The sequence below is a fragment of the Amphiura filiformis genome, chromosome 14 (assembly GCF_039555335.1).
Source record: "Amphiura filiformis chromosome 14, Afil_fr2py, whole genome shotgun sequence".
In the NCBI taxonomy this organism is placed as follows: Eukaryota; Metazoa; Echinodermata; class Ophiuroidea; order Amphilepidida; family Amphiuridae; genus Amphiura; species Amphiura filiformis.
Window position 1 is genome coordinate 17,132,372 of NC_092641.1, and position 16,948 is coordinate 17,149,319.

Sequence of the window (16,948 nt, forward strand, 5' to 3'; positions counted from 1 at the left end):
ACACTGTTCTATAGACAATGTGTTGTAATTTCGTTCTGGTGCACCAGAACGAAATTCAAGTTTCACGATATCTTTGCTAAACAAATTAATCTGCAAGGAATTTTTTGTGCATAAACATTATGTAGCCAGAGATTTCCAGTGATATAAAAAGTTCAACATTTTTTGAGAAAAGTGGGGGATGATGCTGTGGATCACGAAATGCCCTTTTAAGTGGGAAGTGTATGGAAATAATCTTTAACGTGAACAAAGAAGCTTTTATTGCTATATTTGTCTCACATGATCAATCAATTTATAAAACAATATTTAGTATGTGGGCGAAACCATTGATACACTTGTAAAACGTATAGCAGACAAGGAGTGGGTAAACTTAATTGATGCATGGATATTTGTACACTTTTCACTCATAAAAGCCATTTTAACCTCAGATTGTCAAAAAAAATTGTCGATCTTTCATATAACCACGGACTATTATAGCAATGAGCTGCATATCAGTGGTTAATTGTAAAGGGGGAGGTCAATCAATTTATATATGCAACATTTTGGCATGTGGGCGAGTTCATTCGATTTATTCCTTGTAAACGTATTGCAAACAAGGATATGTAAAGAGCAATACTAGTTTAAGGGGGGTACTACACCCCTGCCCAATTTTGTGCCTATTTTTGCATTTTTCTCAAAAATTATAGCGCATTTGGGACAAATAAGATATGTATATTATAGGGGCAACGACTACAACTACTGCACTGGAAATTTTATTTCAGCACAGACAACAGTTTTGGAGTTACAGTCAAAAATGAGGGGAAACCAATATTTGATCAATAAATCAATAACTACTTGCTTTGATTGCTGAAATTTCAGTACAGTAGTTGTAGTCTTTGCCCCTATAATATACATATCTCACTTGTCACCATTGTGCTATAATTTGTGAGAAAAATGCAAAAATAGGCACAAAATTGGCCAGGGGTGTAGTACCCCCTTAATTCAACTGTTAAATCCAATTTTGATCAATAAACCAAAATAAATAGAGCCTAAAATTTCACATACTAAATTAATATTTTCTTGTCATAATATTTTTATTGGAAAATCAACAACATATAACCAACTTCATTGGCTAAAATATTTGAAATCTACTCATTAAACCTCTTAAATAATATAAGCAATAGAATATACCCCTCTAAGCATACACTCGGTAATTAGCCTTTTTGATATATGGTATACAAAAAAAGAGATATTATTTCAAGCGTTATTCAAAACCGGCGAATTCAAAGGACTTAACCCACTTCTGCTATTCTTATGATACAATAATCACTAAAAGGCTAATAACAACAAAAGGAGTTTCTTTATTCGGGGACCCGTTGATCACACACACTACATGTAAGAAAGTGGGAGCTACATTAATCTTTTTTAACTAGAGACCACTCTACAAAGAAAAACAAGAATAAATATTATTTGGTTTGTTGAGATAATATAAATATCATGAACGACTCTAAAGATTCAAACGTGCTATCTTACACCAATAGGAACCACTTAACGGATTTTGAAAAGAAAAATGAAAAGGCTCTCTTGAAGAGGGTAGAAAAGAAATAATAAATAGTGCAATAGAGTTTCCAGTAATAATCTAAAAACAATTTTGTACACTAAAATATTTGGACGCCTGATAACACCTTTTTAAACACCTTTTTTGTAACAGTTCTTTAACACCATAATATGTTCCACTATTGAACACTGGTGTTCCAAATATGACTGGCAGTGTTCAAGGTGGTGATCTAGGTTAGTTCCACGTTTGAACACTGGATGCTCAAACCTAGAACAAAACCTTGAACACTGCCGTTCATATTTGGAACACCACCTTGAACACTGCCATTCATATTCTGAACACCAGTGTTCAATAGTGGAACATATTATGGTGTTCAAGAACTGTTACAAAAAAGGTGTTTAAAAAGGAGTTATCAGGCGTCCAAATATTTTACAGTGTAGTCATTTTTAAAATTTAGAAGAATTCAGATCTGATCCAGGTAGAAAGCTCTATCTTGATTTTCAAGAGAATGGTGATGCGCCATTGGAGCTCATTGGTATTCCGTGCATCCACTCCCGATCCAGTGGTTGCAATTCATTTCAATAAATTATTGATACGTATACTTTTTGGATAGCATTAAAGTCACTGAAATTGCATGCAAGCTCCTTCGCTCCTTCACATCGTCGTAGTTACTTATAATATCGTAGCAGAAGCAGAGAGTTCATTGGAAGTTTGCCGTCAGAATACACGGTGAAACAGAGTGGTACGTATAATATTGGTCAAATGATAAATTCGGTTTTAAGCTCAGTTATTATTAATCATGAAGTAGTACTTGTGAGTGACCTTAAAAAATAGCCGGTATATTCCAAAGGCGCTCTCCCACTCATTAATGCGTAGATTGACTTGACCCGCAATACATCTCAGTCAGAACGACACACGAATGAAAAGAGGAAACCCACTCTGGAAAGAAAACAACCGTATATTAATTTGCTGTGCCCCTATTACGATATAGGACAAAAAAGGTATTATATTTGTAAATGTATATGTATTTAGATAACGTAATAATTAAAGGAGTATTTCGTGATACTAGCAGCCTCTTTTTATGACATTTCCAGATATCCACGAAAAAAGCTTATTCCCAAAATTTCAGTTGATTCCGATTTTGTGTTTGCGAGTTATGCATGATTACGTGTATTAACTGCCCCATAGACAATGTGTTGTAATTTCGTTTTGGTATACCAGAACGAAATTCAAATTTCACGATATTTTTGCGAAACGAATTAATCTGCAAGAAATATTTGGTACATAAACATTATGTAGCCAGTGGTATACAAATCTCAACTTTTTTGAATAAGTGGGGGATGAGGCGGGGGATGAGGCTGTGGATCATGAAATGCCCTTTTAATTAATCGTGTCTATTTTATCAATAACAAGATTTTACGTCCGATTCTAGAAACAAATACAGTAGTCATTGATTTAACTTAAAGGTGTTTTAGGAATATTTTTATTTTATTTTTAAAACACTGTCTAATCTATGTTTAACACTGTCCTTGCAAATGAGAAGAAAAGACATGCATATCTTTAGCTGCCATTTGAGACTAAATTTACCATTGTATCTGCAAGAAAGGTTATACTAAATTCAAAATTGCATTTGGGGAGTTTTTTTGCACACTATGTATGGGTATGAGTGAATCACGTAAAGAGCATTTTAAATATTTACACTCACTCGAAATCAATGCGTTTTATAAATATGTGTTCATAAATGCATTCAATATAGCTAAACTTTTAAATAAGCAATTAAAATGAACAAATTACCTTATTGTTAATATTTATTAGAATTGGAACATCCAAAAGGGCATCCATTACAGCAAACACAATTGAAACCTAATAAGAAAGATACAAAAAAGAAAAAAGAATAGTTTGTAGCATCGAAAAAACAAGGAGGGTATTGGTTGGATAAGTTTATACAACAAACTACCCTACAAACACAAACGATTTTACAGACGAAGTTTACATTTCGGGTTATATAAAATAAGCAGTAAATACGCCTTTAGGGACGTTTTCGTCCGGGTCACGAGGTCAAAGGTCAACCGGAAATACCGCCATTTTGAAAAGGTCAACCGGAAATACCGCCATTTGTTTTACCAACGTTAATATTTAGGGACGTTAATATTTAGGGACGTTTGACAAACGATGAAAAAAAAACACGAGATACACGAGATTCCTGTAGCATTATGGAGTGACCAGGTCCTATAGCGTGATGGTTTTGTAGCAGATGACAGTGCTCATTCAAGCCTATCAAGGTTAGTTAGTAGCCACTTGCTGAATGGCTGGGCATTATCAACTATGACTATCAAAGAGATGCCTTATGCAGCTGCCAATAACAGTTTGATAACATTTTGTTAAAAACCCAAAAGTGATATAAGGACAAAGCTGTGCATGTTGGTACTTGATTGTTTGAATTTTATATGTTAAAAATCCCTTGTAGTAGTATTTTTTATGTGTAGTGTATACTGTTCATAAATTATAAAGCTTTTAAATTTTGGGCATTTATGCTCTGTTGCACTGTACCAAATATACAACAAAATACACATATGCGTCAAAATGCGCCAATTGCGTAACGAAATGCGTCAAAGGGTAACGAATTCCGTCAAAGCGTAACAAATTGCGTCAAAATGCGTAAATTGCGTAACAAAATGCGAAATGCGTCTTTGGACCTCGGAATATCCATCGGGGCTGCGCCCCTCGGGATATTCCTCGGTTCCAAAGCACAACGTTTAGATAAAAGGGTTCACAAAAAATAACTCCCCCCTAAAATTACAAAACACATGATGCAGTCATGTCTACAGTAGAATTCATCTCGACCTTTGCAGGACTGTAACCCCATTAAAAGCTATTAAACCAAGATAACACTCATTGAAGCAGCTCAACTGATTAAATCAGATCTTCTCTGGTTGTGCACAAGTGTCTGTTTTACATGTGCGACATCGCAATAAAGCTGGTATTATAGATTCAGTTGGGTAACCGATTATAAAGGAAACGAAAGGAAACAATGGTATGTGTACCTTTGTTCACGAAATGAGACAATGACCTGCTTTTTGTTAACCAGCATTCTTCAAAATGAGCAACATAATGATTGTTGACTTAACACGGTTTGGAAATAATTTCTTCATATTTTTGGTGTTATCTGTCGTTTACATATCCTTCCTAAAACACAAAAGTGCGACCCTCTCCAAACATCTAAATTAGCTAAAAATTTAGGACATGTTACAAAACTATATTTTCTAGAACCTATTTAGAATAGTTTAAATGTAGCTTGTACCGTTTTTTTTTGGCATTCTTCAGAACGGAGCGGTCCGTTACCAATATAGCTCAATATTTTCGGTCAAATTTCCATTCAATTAACACGGGGAGTTGGCTAGCTATGAGCTAGCTATGCTTTGCCCTCACTCATATTCTACGAAAGTGCGACCCCTTCTGAACATCTAACCTAGCTGTAATTTTTGGTTATGTTAGAGAAATATATTTGCTAGAAGTTTGGAGAATAGTTAAAATATTGGCCGGTTATTTTTCACACAGTGATGTTAACTAGGCAATGCCCATATATCTATAACATACACTGTTTGTAGAGGTCACGCGTCAATGGTGAGAGCACTGTGTATTGTGTATAGGAAAACGGACAGTAACTGCAGTATGATAACTTTGCACAACTTTAGATTTCGTTGATTTGAAGAATTTTAAAACCTGTTCATTATTTAAAAAATCATTTTGTTTTGGCCAAAAATAATAACATTTTCCAAAAATGATGCTTTCAGAAAAAGTTGCACTTTTCCACATCCTATACATTTAATGTACAAAAACATTCTCGATATCAAAGTTTTGATTGATTTAATGGTGTTTTTGTTTTCTTTAATTTTTAAAAGATCAAAGTGACGAAAGTTATGAATGAGGTTAATAACTTTGCATCGGTAATATGTCAGGCATTGTGAAAATCTAAACATTTTGCTTTGGACCTCGGAATATCTCTCGGGGCTACGCCCTCGGGATATTCCTCGGTTCCAAAGGCAAAATGTTTAGATTTTTCACAATGCCTCCAAATAACCGATGCAAGTTATTAACCTCTAATTGATCGCACGCATTGCGTTTATTAATGAGGTTATGAAATGAGGTTGATAACTTTGCATCGGTAATATGTCGGGCATTGTGAAAAATCTAAACATTTTGCTTTGGACCTCGGAATATTCCTCGGTTCCAAAGGCAAAATGTTTAGATTTTTCACAATGCCCTCGAAATAACTGATGCGCAGTTATTAACCTCTTAAATAACACACGCTGACGGCCACTCACTTGGAGTGAGTGTAACTTCTCAGGCTAATTCCACACCACACAATCCGATTGAATTCACAATTTTCATAATCTTACAATAAAACATGTCTTTTTACTTTTTACCGTAGTTTTAGGATAACAAACACAGAAAAACAAAGTTAAGTATCACAACTTACATGCGATAGGTACTTTATCTCCGGTGAACCGTTTCATAACAGCTTGGTGTTTGTCATCATAATCCGGTACCGCCAAAGCACGTCCTGCCTGACCAAATTCAAACACTTCTTCTGCTATTGGTACCGCTTCTATTATGATCACAATGCCCAAGACGACGAACAATACTGCACATTTCAGCATCTTGTCTCTGCAACAAAGATCAACGACCATCTTGAGTTAAATGGAAGAAGTATAGTAGAATTTATAGTGAAGTGTTATAATTCATTAACATTCTGGCTTAAATCTGAACTTTACATAAATTATTTCATGTTTAATTGGTAAACACCTATGTGGCAGTATTCACGAAGCAGAATTAAATTTAGTCATAGACTACCAAAGTAGGTAGGAGTTTTTAAAGTGTCTTTTATAATTCGGCATTTCATAAAGTATTCAAGTAAAATTTAAATATGATCAAGTGAAACGCTTATTTTAGTACAAGATAAATGCTCTTTTGTGAATACGACCCGTGACTTTTAAGCTTATTCTATAGTTTAAACGCCAGTTATATGTGCACCTGATTTTGGTTGATAATTGGATAAAGGTCGGTACGTTTTATGTAAAATGCATAAGGCCATAAAAAAAATAAAAAAGTTTTTTCACTTTTCAAAGACCCCCCCCCCCAAAAAAAATTAAAAACTACTGGAGAAAACCACACACGTTTTTTAATACCTTTTTTAATCTGCAAGTTGAAAGGGGATCATAGATATTCTTGAATAATGAAAAATATAATTTATTTTGTGAGTCGGAGGGACCCACTGTAAATTCCGATTCCAATTTGCAGCAAAAAAGGCATTTTTTATCATTTGAAGACATGAATCTAAAAAAAATCATTTCGCATTTGACTACCTGCTACAGGAAACAAACATGTTTTTTTTTTTGGCCTGATCAGCCAAAAAAAATCGCTCCTGACTAGCGATCGAGTTGTAAACCCAGAATCACATAATTTGTTGTATAACAGTATTTCACAGTTGTAACTTAACCGGACACCCACGGATATAAGGCCAAATATCACATAGTTGTAAAACATGACATTTGTTTGACTAATCTCAATTAAGGCATCGTTGTAAGAATTAAGAATTTAAGAATTAATTTAAAGACAACATTTCTTTGAATCGCATCAATCAATGTTGAAACGTTAGGCATTTGAATGTCAAGTTATACGCTGTAATTTATATTTTTGATATATGTTATATCTGTTTGATATAACAACGCAATTCTGCTTCATATATGTAACAAACATGCAACTGTATGGAGAAACACACAGAAAAGAGAAAGTGACTAGGACTCTTAAGTAAAAGTAACGCCTCTAAATTTATATAAAAGAATGACAAGTGTGGTATATTTATTTATTTATAACATTCAGCCGAAGCCAGGCTAAGCCCAATAGTGCTCAGAGGCTACTAAATTCAAGGAATGCCATCCGGATATGACGGGACAGGGATATTGGAAGAGGTCCGATTTTAGATGCAGGAGAAAAACCGGAGCACCCCGGAGAAAAACCTGAGAAGATGAGGATGGATCAGCAACCAAACTCACATGTGGCACCGCGGGGAATGAACCCCGACTACAGTGGTGAAAAGGAAGTGAGAAGACCACTACACTAACCCGCCCTCCAATATTGAACATTACTATATATATTAGTATAACTTTTTGGAGTACTGAACTTTCACTCCACATGTACTAAACTTTCACTCCAAATGATATGACTATATAGTTTATACTTTAGAATAGAATATTACCACCACAATATAAAAGTTTATACTTTTTATAAAAGATATGTTGTCCGTTATAAGGGTCCTTTAATAACATGCCGTTTTCTTAATTTCTCTTGTCTACATTTAACGCGTTCAATGCCATTTTCTCTCTTTTACATCAACGTTTTTACATGTGACGTCTTCAATGAGTATATTTTAGCTGAAAAATAGAAGTTTTTAATAAATATATCCGTGTCTTACGGCAATGTTTGATGATATTTTCAATATTAAAAGCAAAATTAATGCTGTGGGTTATTTTCAATATTCGAATGACAGATATAGACAGACAACAAGAAAGAGAATATAAACAAGCAAATGAACAAATAAATAATACTTACAAATATATTTTTGTTCCAATCAGCTGATGAATCAACGTATTGATAGCAACCTTGTATGTGTGCAATCCTCAAATCTGTCCGATCCACAAAAAGCAGAGTTTTCTTCTTTTTCATTACACGATAGTAAAAATTAGACAAAAGCCCTTCAATAATCATGTTCTGCCTTTTTATATCCTGGACTTAGATGATGTAAGTCACCATTCCCATAATGCAAAGCGAAGGTCAAACTGGGCTCATCACAAAAACGGACATAGACTGACTGTATAGTTTGCTTATTAACATTTTTGTTCTACAAAAACAGTTGCTCAAAATAATTGTTGGATTATCGCATTCAACTGATACCATTTTTTAAATAATTTGCATGGGTGGTTATAATAATAAATATTTGAATTGATAAAGAAATAATATTAAAATATAAACATCTCAAAAATCTGTAAAATGCGTTGGAAGCTCATTTTGACACCTCATTTGATACGATAGCCCGGAAAACAATAAAACACCGGTCAATTTAATGTAGTGAGGTCCAGATTTGAAAGTTGCACTTACATACAAATTGTTACAATACAAAAACACTCAGATATCATTACACAGATTTCCTTCCATTACACTGAATGCAAAATCAATAGAATTTACTGCAACTTTCAAATCTTGGGCTACATTGATTTAAATGTACGCTGTGACGTCAATATCTAGTCAATTGCTACAAATGAGGTGTCAAAATGTGCAGAAATTAATTCTGCTTCCAACGCATTTTACAGATTTGTAATATAATTACCCGTTTTTGAATAATGGTCATTATTTAAGGGGGTTCAGTTACTTTTTTTGAGATGTTAATATTAATATTGCAATCCTTTTTTTTTCCTATAAAGCAAACTACTGTATAAGACGTAACTTTTTGCAGGGTAAACTTTTACAGCTTTTAGAATGTCACATTTTACCAGTTTAACTCTATAAATCTACCAGAAATTGATTTTCGGAGGAAAGAAATAGTTTGTCTTGAAAGAAATCAATATCTGACAAATTTGTATAGAGTTTTTAAAATATGTCAAAGTAATAACTGAATGTTAAAATCCCTTTTACGATATCTATGGCCAATTTACAACACCACCATGCTTGAGCAACCCATTTATGTAATATTATTTCGAATAGTGATTTACAAATCGTCGGCAGAGTGCTACACTATCGTAAGTGCAGTTTGGACAGTTTTACAGGAGGAGCATTTTTGTGTTTAGCGTAGCCGTTTGTTTCCAAATAGCGATACAATGACATGGGAATGTAAAGCAATTTGATTTTTAAAATACAAACTATATAAATGGTGTTAAAGTTAATAAATCGATGAATTATTTACTGATTTAGATGTCGTAAGTGCCACATACGATAGTGTTACACTCAAATTGAAATGAGTGTAGAGTGCAACACTATCGTATGTGCCACATACGATAGTGTTGCACTAAAATAGAAATAAGCGTAGAGTGCAACACTATCGTATGTGCCACATACGATAGTGTAGCATTCATTGTTAAATTAGGATATGCGTAATATCGGCTCAAATATCCAATATTTTGTCATTTTATGTTTCTTAACAAGTGTTAATTTATTTTGGCACATAATATTTACAATAGCAAGACACCTTTTACCGTAATGTTATCTCTCAAGATTTATTACTGAATCTAAAACTAAAAACACCGGATTTATCGTCTCTATTACCAGTCATGGGAGCTATGAACTTAGCCAGCATGATGACAACGCATACAGCAGTCAGCGTCACAGCCAGTGATGTGTTAGAGACTGTTTTGCACTTACGATGGTGTAGCATTCCGTGATTTTGTTGTTTAGGCCCAATAAAGTAGCGTATGTGGCACATACGATCATCTTGCAAAAATGAAAAACAAAATTAGCGTGCAAGACTATCGTAAGTGGGACATACGATAGTCTGGGATACATTAATTAAAATTGCATTACACTTACGATATTTTATTTTATTAATTAAAAAATAATTAAGCAATTTTGAAACTTAAAACCTGGTTTAAAATGTGCGTTTTTATATGGCCTTCCATAATTCGTCAAAATCTCATTTTGGCCAAAAATGTCACTTACGATAGTGTAGCACTCTGGCGACGAAATAATGCATCACTCTCAAGCTCGCAAGTTATTCTGGGATACGCATTGATGTTACTTATAAGTAATTTGTCCCCTGGGTCATATGATATTACTCTCAAGTGCACTTAGGGAAGATCCTCTCTTAAAGGGGGATGGTCTGATCGACAACCTCATCCCAACACCATCTGCATTTTGTCTCTATCCGATATGAAGAGTTTAAAGGCCCATTCAGTGAATTCAAAAATCATCAAAATTCAGATTTTGGTACCTTTGTCATTGTCATAGATGTACTAGCATAGCCTGCGAGTGGTTCAGCCGAAAGCCGTGCTTTTAAGACAAAATAAGACATTTTATACGAATCTGTAATTTAGATACTGACAGTATCTAAATTGGCTACATGTATTTGAATGGGGCTTCAACTTCGTCAGTACTGCTGTTTTCGTTGTTTTTTTGCCAAATTTGTCATTTCAAAAATACCCAATGACAATTTGAATGACTTCACTTTTAAGCAATTTATAAACAATTTTAATTTTTTTACACTTGCGCTGGGACCACTGAATGGGTCTTTAATATAAGTAGGAAACCTGTATTTATTTGGTTTTCATTGATGCTATGAAATATTGCGATTGGAAGATGTTTTGTTTATAATTTGTAAGCCAAAATGTATGTAACACAGGTTTAACGAGCAAGTGGCACAGCTAGGGGTTGTGACACACGGGCGAAAGGATACAGAATATGCACCCTTCATTCGTGAAACAATGTTACGCGCGACAATACCACTAATTTGGTTATTATCAAATTGAATTTCGGTCTTTAGTTGAAAAATACAAGCAAATGTAAATGCATCAACCCGCAAGAAAAATGAACGCGTCCAATAGCACTGCGAGTATAGTAGGGGAGCGCGCGCCCGTACATATATTTATAGGTTAATGAACGCGTATTACTTGCTGGGAGATAAATTAGACAAAATAATGCACGCGTGCTGATGTTGATGCGTCTAATGCACGAGCCCCGAGAATAAAAAACACGTGATTTTTGCTGTTTTTTTAAACAAAATTATCACTAAAATATTGGAAAACAGAACCAAATATAAATGCATCAACCCGTCCAAAAATGAATCAAGCCTACGTAGTACGCGCGTAGTGCACAATATACACAATCAATGCATGGTTTGGATTTTTCTAACGATTGCTCTGATTGGTTCTCGCTATCTAAGAGTGTATTAATTTTGTCTAATATCTCTCCCAACAAGTAATACGCGTTCATTAACCTATAAATGTTTCCTCAGAATGTTGATTTCGATATTGCAACTTGACATTCTGTTGATGTTTTTCTTAACAGAGTTAAACTGCAGAATTATAACTATAGACGTAAACAGTTTGATATCTAGCTTAATTGCATATAATTTTAAAGAACATCCTTACCCCTTCTGAAAGACAAATCGCTTAGAAAGGTCAAAGATTTCTTCTAAATGAGTTAATATGACTTTTTAATTGAAACAGCTTACCATGAAAAGGTCATTTTTCTTAAGTGCAATGTCGATGCCTGTGAAATACAAGGGTCATTCAGAAAGTTTCGCCCAAGTCTTGAAGTCTCCAAGCCTCTTACATAAAAGCTTACCCCACACCGCGCAACGACATGCATACTTTGAAGTAAAAGTGTTGAGGAAAAAAGAAACTACATCAAACGGACGTGCGTGGAAATGGGAAGATGTAGGGTGACTCAAAAATAGCTTTTGGTTTTGCCAAAGAACATATATACTAAGAAGTTGACCCGGAAGGATGTTATAAAATTTATATAAATGATGAGAATGGTGACACTATTACTGAAAATGAGGACGTCGAGAGGCGACGGGTTCAGTATAGTTCCCATCTGGTTGAGGCACACGATGACAATGTGTATGTACTGTGTGAAACGAGTGAGGAAGAACCTCCACCATTGAAATCTGAAGTTGAGCTTGCTATGGAACAAATGAAAAATGCCTGGCATTGGTAATGTAGCTTCTGAGTTGTGGAAGGCAACTGGGAAAGAAGAGATAGACCTAATGTGGCGTCTATGTGTTATATCATCTGGAAAAAGAAGAAATGGTAGAGAGACTGGCGAGGGCAGTATTTATTCCACTGCCGAAGAAGGGACATTTGAAAGAGTGCGCCAATCACCGGTCCATCCTACTTTTTATCATAAATGAAAGGAATAACCATATTGGGCTAAATTGAATTTAAAATACATATAAATAGCGCCCTCAATTTGCAGACATATATACAGTTTATAGAATAAGAATTACCACAAAAAGGCAAAAAAGATGAGAATTTCATAAAGAAAATAAAATCTCAGTTAAAAATAGCTCAAAAATATATGTGTATATTAGTGTGATAGCTGTTGGTATTGTAAACGTCTAAAATTGAATATTATGTAATATTTTGTTAGAAACATTAGGCCCTAATAAATGATCACATCAAACAACCGTGTTTGTAATGTGGTGTTACAAAATGCTTTTGCAAGTGACACGGAAAAACATGAAAACAAATTCATGGATCCTAGACAAGATAGGTACACATTTAGCCACCAGAAATGGCATAATGGAGAGAAAGCTGATGGCCATATTGTCGGGAAACATGGAGGTGTAGAAAAAAAAATTGCAACATGCTATGGAAGGCCGACGAGGAAGGGGGCGTCCGGTCCACCAATATCTTGGACTAATGACGTGAAGCTGGTTTCTAACCAAGGAATACAAGGTGCAACGCACATGGCATCAGATTGAGTGAGATGGCGTACTCTTGTGAAGACCACAGTAGCGCTACAGAGCGCCACCTGCAGACAAATTCATTGACTCACGAGGTATAGTAATAAGACCCGAGTTTACGAGGTGGCTATACTATAACTTAAAGCGGAGCTATGGGGTTTGAGGCAGACTATTTTGAATGACCATTAATGCTATGGAATAATATCATTCAGTAGCTATTTCAATTGTGTCTTCGACAATTACAGCAAATTTGGCGCATTTGTATTTCTGTTAAAAAGGACATTTTGTCATATTGCTAAAATTAGTTGCTTTGAAGCCAATACTGAAGCTTGAGTAATGACACATATGATATATGGATTTTCCTAATAAAATATTACACATTTTAACGCAGTGATTTATTACACTACGCACAGGGGCACGGGCACAACGACTATAGGCACTGATCCACAAGCCCAACAGCACACTTTAAAGGTTGTCGCTGACCCCTACCCTACGGGCCCTATCATTCCATAAACCATTGACAACAACACAGGGACCTTGCAGCTTAGAGACGCACGCCATAAACATTCCACAATTGACCTTCGCAGCCGCGAGGATCACCTTCGTTTTGTACGGGTTACCACGAGATAATTAGCAATAACTTCCTTGTCCAGGGGAATTACAAGCTAATTCAATTTTTCATGAGAGTGTACTAAACCACCGCCCGGGCTTAGAACCCACAATCTCTCGCGCCACAGCCACGTCTCAGCAGCGTGGCCAGCCTTGTTTGTGTGTTAGGGCAAAGCCAAATTTCTGTCCCCATTTGTCAATGTTGCGTCCTATTTTCAGTCATTTTAATGACATTTACTCTTTGCCTTCCCCTTTTTCATCCCTGACAATTTGCCCCCCCCCCCCTGGGTCCCTCCTAGCTACGCTACTGCTACGCTATTATTATTGAGCTAACTTAACTGCTTTGAACTGCATTGCACACCCGGGGATTGCACACAAACAAAATAATATACTGGGTGCTTAAGAGGGTACTACACCCATTGATTTTTTTTTTTGCATTTTTTTGCATTTTGTGAAGAAATTACAAAAAAATGGACAAAGTGGTATGCAAAATGAAGGGGCAAATCTTCTCGTTTTATTGGTGGCATCGGCATCAACGTAGCTTACATGCTTTTAAAAGTAGAAGCCAAAAGGTGGTACATCACTGATGATTTAAATTCACTTCATTTTGGAAAGCTTACTATCAACGGATTTCGTTAAAATTTTGGATATGTGTTGCTAACACATTAGGGAAATAAAGTTGATATGTAAAATGGTAATAAGTGGTGCCTGATTTCTTTTATGACTTCATGAACTTGGTGCTCCACAACTATCAAAAAAAGGAACTGGTTAAAATGCTTCTATTTTCAATGTTGAGCTATATTTTGTATTTTTAACTAGTGACATTATTTCACTGAAACTTAATTAAGCCACAGGTAACAGGTTACCACAACCATACTACAGCAATGTTGAAAAAAATTGTATTTCTTGTCACCTATACCATCATATTGGGTAGTTTTCCGTAAGCTTAACTTTTGTGATTTTGGTAACTATTTTTATATTTATATGTGAAATCCATCTCAACTAGGCATTCTAAATTGTACTCACCATTTACATCCCAAGGTATATTAGTATATCCACCTTGCACTTCTCGATATATATCCAGTTAAAGACAGAATATCAAAATTATGCCTCATTATGATATCACAGACTCTCACATGTGTATTCAAAATTGATGCTTAAATTTGACCTGAACCAATTGACCTATAACCTGACATACGGTGACCTAATAGCCTTTTCTTCTCCTAACAACACATTATAGTATTAAATTGACTAATGACTATGCATCCATTGTGTAAGTGTTTATTTAATTTATTCAGTGTTATATATTTTGCATGCACCACTAGATTTTCTATAGAGAGTATAACAAAGGATTTAATGTATTCTATTCATGTACCCTACTTGAACATGTTGAATGGAATAAATTATGGTTTGTTATGAAACACGCTTCTGAGTTACTCGGATACAGTAAACAAAAAACATTAGGCCCTAATAAATGATCACATCAAACAACCGTGTTTGTAATGTGGTGTTACAAAATGCTTTTGCAAGTGACACGGAAAAACATGAAAACAAATTCATGGATCCTAGACAAGATAGGTACACATTTAGCCACCAGAAATGGCATAATGGAGAGAAAGCTGATGGCCATATTGTCGGGAAACATGGAGGTGTAGAAAAAAAAATTGCAACATGCTATGGAAGGCCGACGAGGAAGGGGGCGTCCGGTCCACCAATATCTTGGACTAATGACGTGAAGCTGGTTTCTAACCAAGGAATACAAGGTGCAACGCACATGGCATCAGATTGAGTGAGATGGCGTACTCTTGTGAAGACCACAGTAGCGCTACAGAGCGCCACCTGCAGACAAATTCATTGACTCACGAGGTATAGTAATAAGACCCGAGTTTACGAGGTGGCTATACTATAACTTAAAGCGGAGCTATGGGGTTTGAGGCAGACTATTTTGAATGACCATTAATGCTATGGAATAATATCATTCAGTAGCTATTTCAATTGTGTCTTCGACAATTACAGCAAATTTGGCGCATTTGTATTTCTGTTAAAAAGGACATTTTGTCATATTGCTAAAATTAGTTGCTTTGAAGCCAATACTGAAGCTTGAGTAATGACACATATGATATATGGATTTTCCTAATAAAATATTACACATTTTAACGCAGTGATTTATTACACTACGCACAGGGGCACGGGCACAACGACTATAGGCACTGATCCACAAGCCCAACAGCACACTTTAAAGGTTGTCGCTGACCCCTACCCTACGGGCCCTATCATTCCATAAACCATTGACAACAACACAGGGACCTTGCAGCTTAGAGACGCACGCCATAAACATTCCACAATTGACCTTCGCAGCCGCGAGGATCACCTTCGTTTTGTACGGGTTACCACGAGATAATTAGCAATAACTTCCTTGTCCAGGGGACCTATAACCTGACATACGGTGACCTAATAGCCTTTTCTTCTCCTAACAACACATTATAGTATTAAATTGACTAATGACTATGCATCCATTGTGTAAGTGTTTATTTAATTTATTCAGTGTTATATATTTTGCATGCACCACTAGATTTTCTATAGAGAGTATAACAAAGGATTTAATGTATTCTATTCATGTACCCTACTTGAACATGTTGAATGGAATAAATTATGGTTTGTTATGAAACACGCTTCTGAGTTACTCGGATACAGTAAACAAAAAATATATAGGGCTGAAATGACTTACTAAAATGGTTAAAAAGCACTTTGTATGTAGACATTTTTTATAAGTTCAGGACATGAGGTGATTAACATATTTATTTACTTCATTAATTTGCAAGAAAAAAAAGAGGAGGGGTACTGATGAAAATCAGGGTATTATTCCCCCTTAAAACAAACCAATTGAGATCATTTACTGGATACAGATCCAGACGTGGTACCACCACGAATAAAAAAGAAAGAAGAAAAAAACAAAAACGTTTCAGAGTATGTAACTATCATCTTTACCATATCATTTTACAAAATAATGATAATAAACTTTTAAAATCTGTTAAATTCGTCTGACATGCCTGAAATAGACGCATTTTGAAAAAAGACAATGTCAATTACACCCAGTCCATTAGCCAGACTGGCTCGGGTATCATCGCCAAGGACATCACAAATGACAGAAATGATCTGTTGCTTTCGTATATATATGATGTATCTCTCTCCGCATCACTCCGATGTTCTTCTGCTTCCTTATTTTTATGTTGTTTTTATAACTTGTAGTTACCGCTGTTGCTGTTGTTATTTGTAGTCTTTTCTTGTCCTGTTTATTATTTTAATTTTCCTCTTTAAGGTCAATTATTTCTAAAACAAACAGTACTAGC

At 35.3% G+C, this 16,948-nt stretch overlaps 1 long non-coding RNA gene across 1 annotated transcript; it reads right to left on the minus strand.

The window, feature by feature from the left end:
• Positions 1 to 1,051: 1,051 nt before the first annotated feature.
• Positions 1,052 to 8,272, minus strand: LOC140169787 (uncharacterized). The gene is made up of 4 exons (XR_011861401.1): positions 8,147 to 8,272; positions 6,015 to 6,202; positions 3,329 to 3,397; positions 1,052 to 2,473 (listed from the first exon to the last, which is right to left on the minus strand). It is a non-coding gene; the product is annotated as an uncharacterized lncRNA (long non-coding RNA).
• Between the last annotated feature and the right edge of the window lie 8,676 nt (positions 8,273 to 16,948).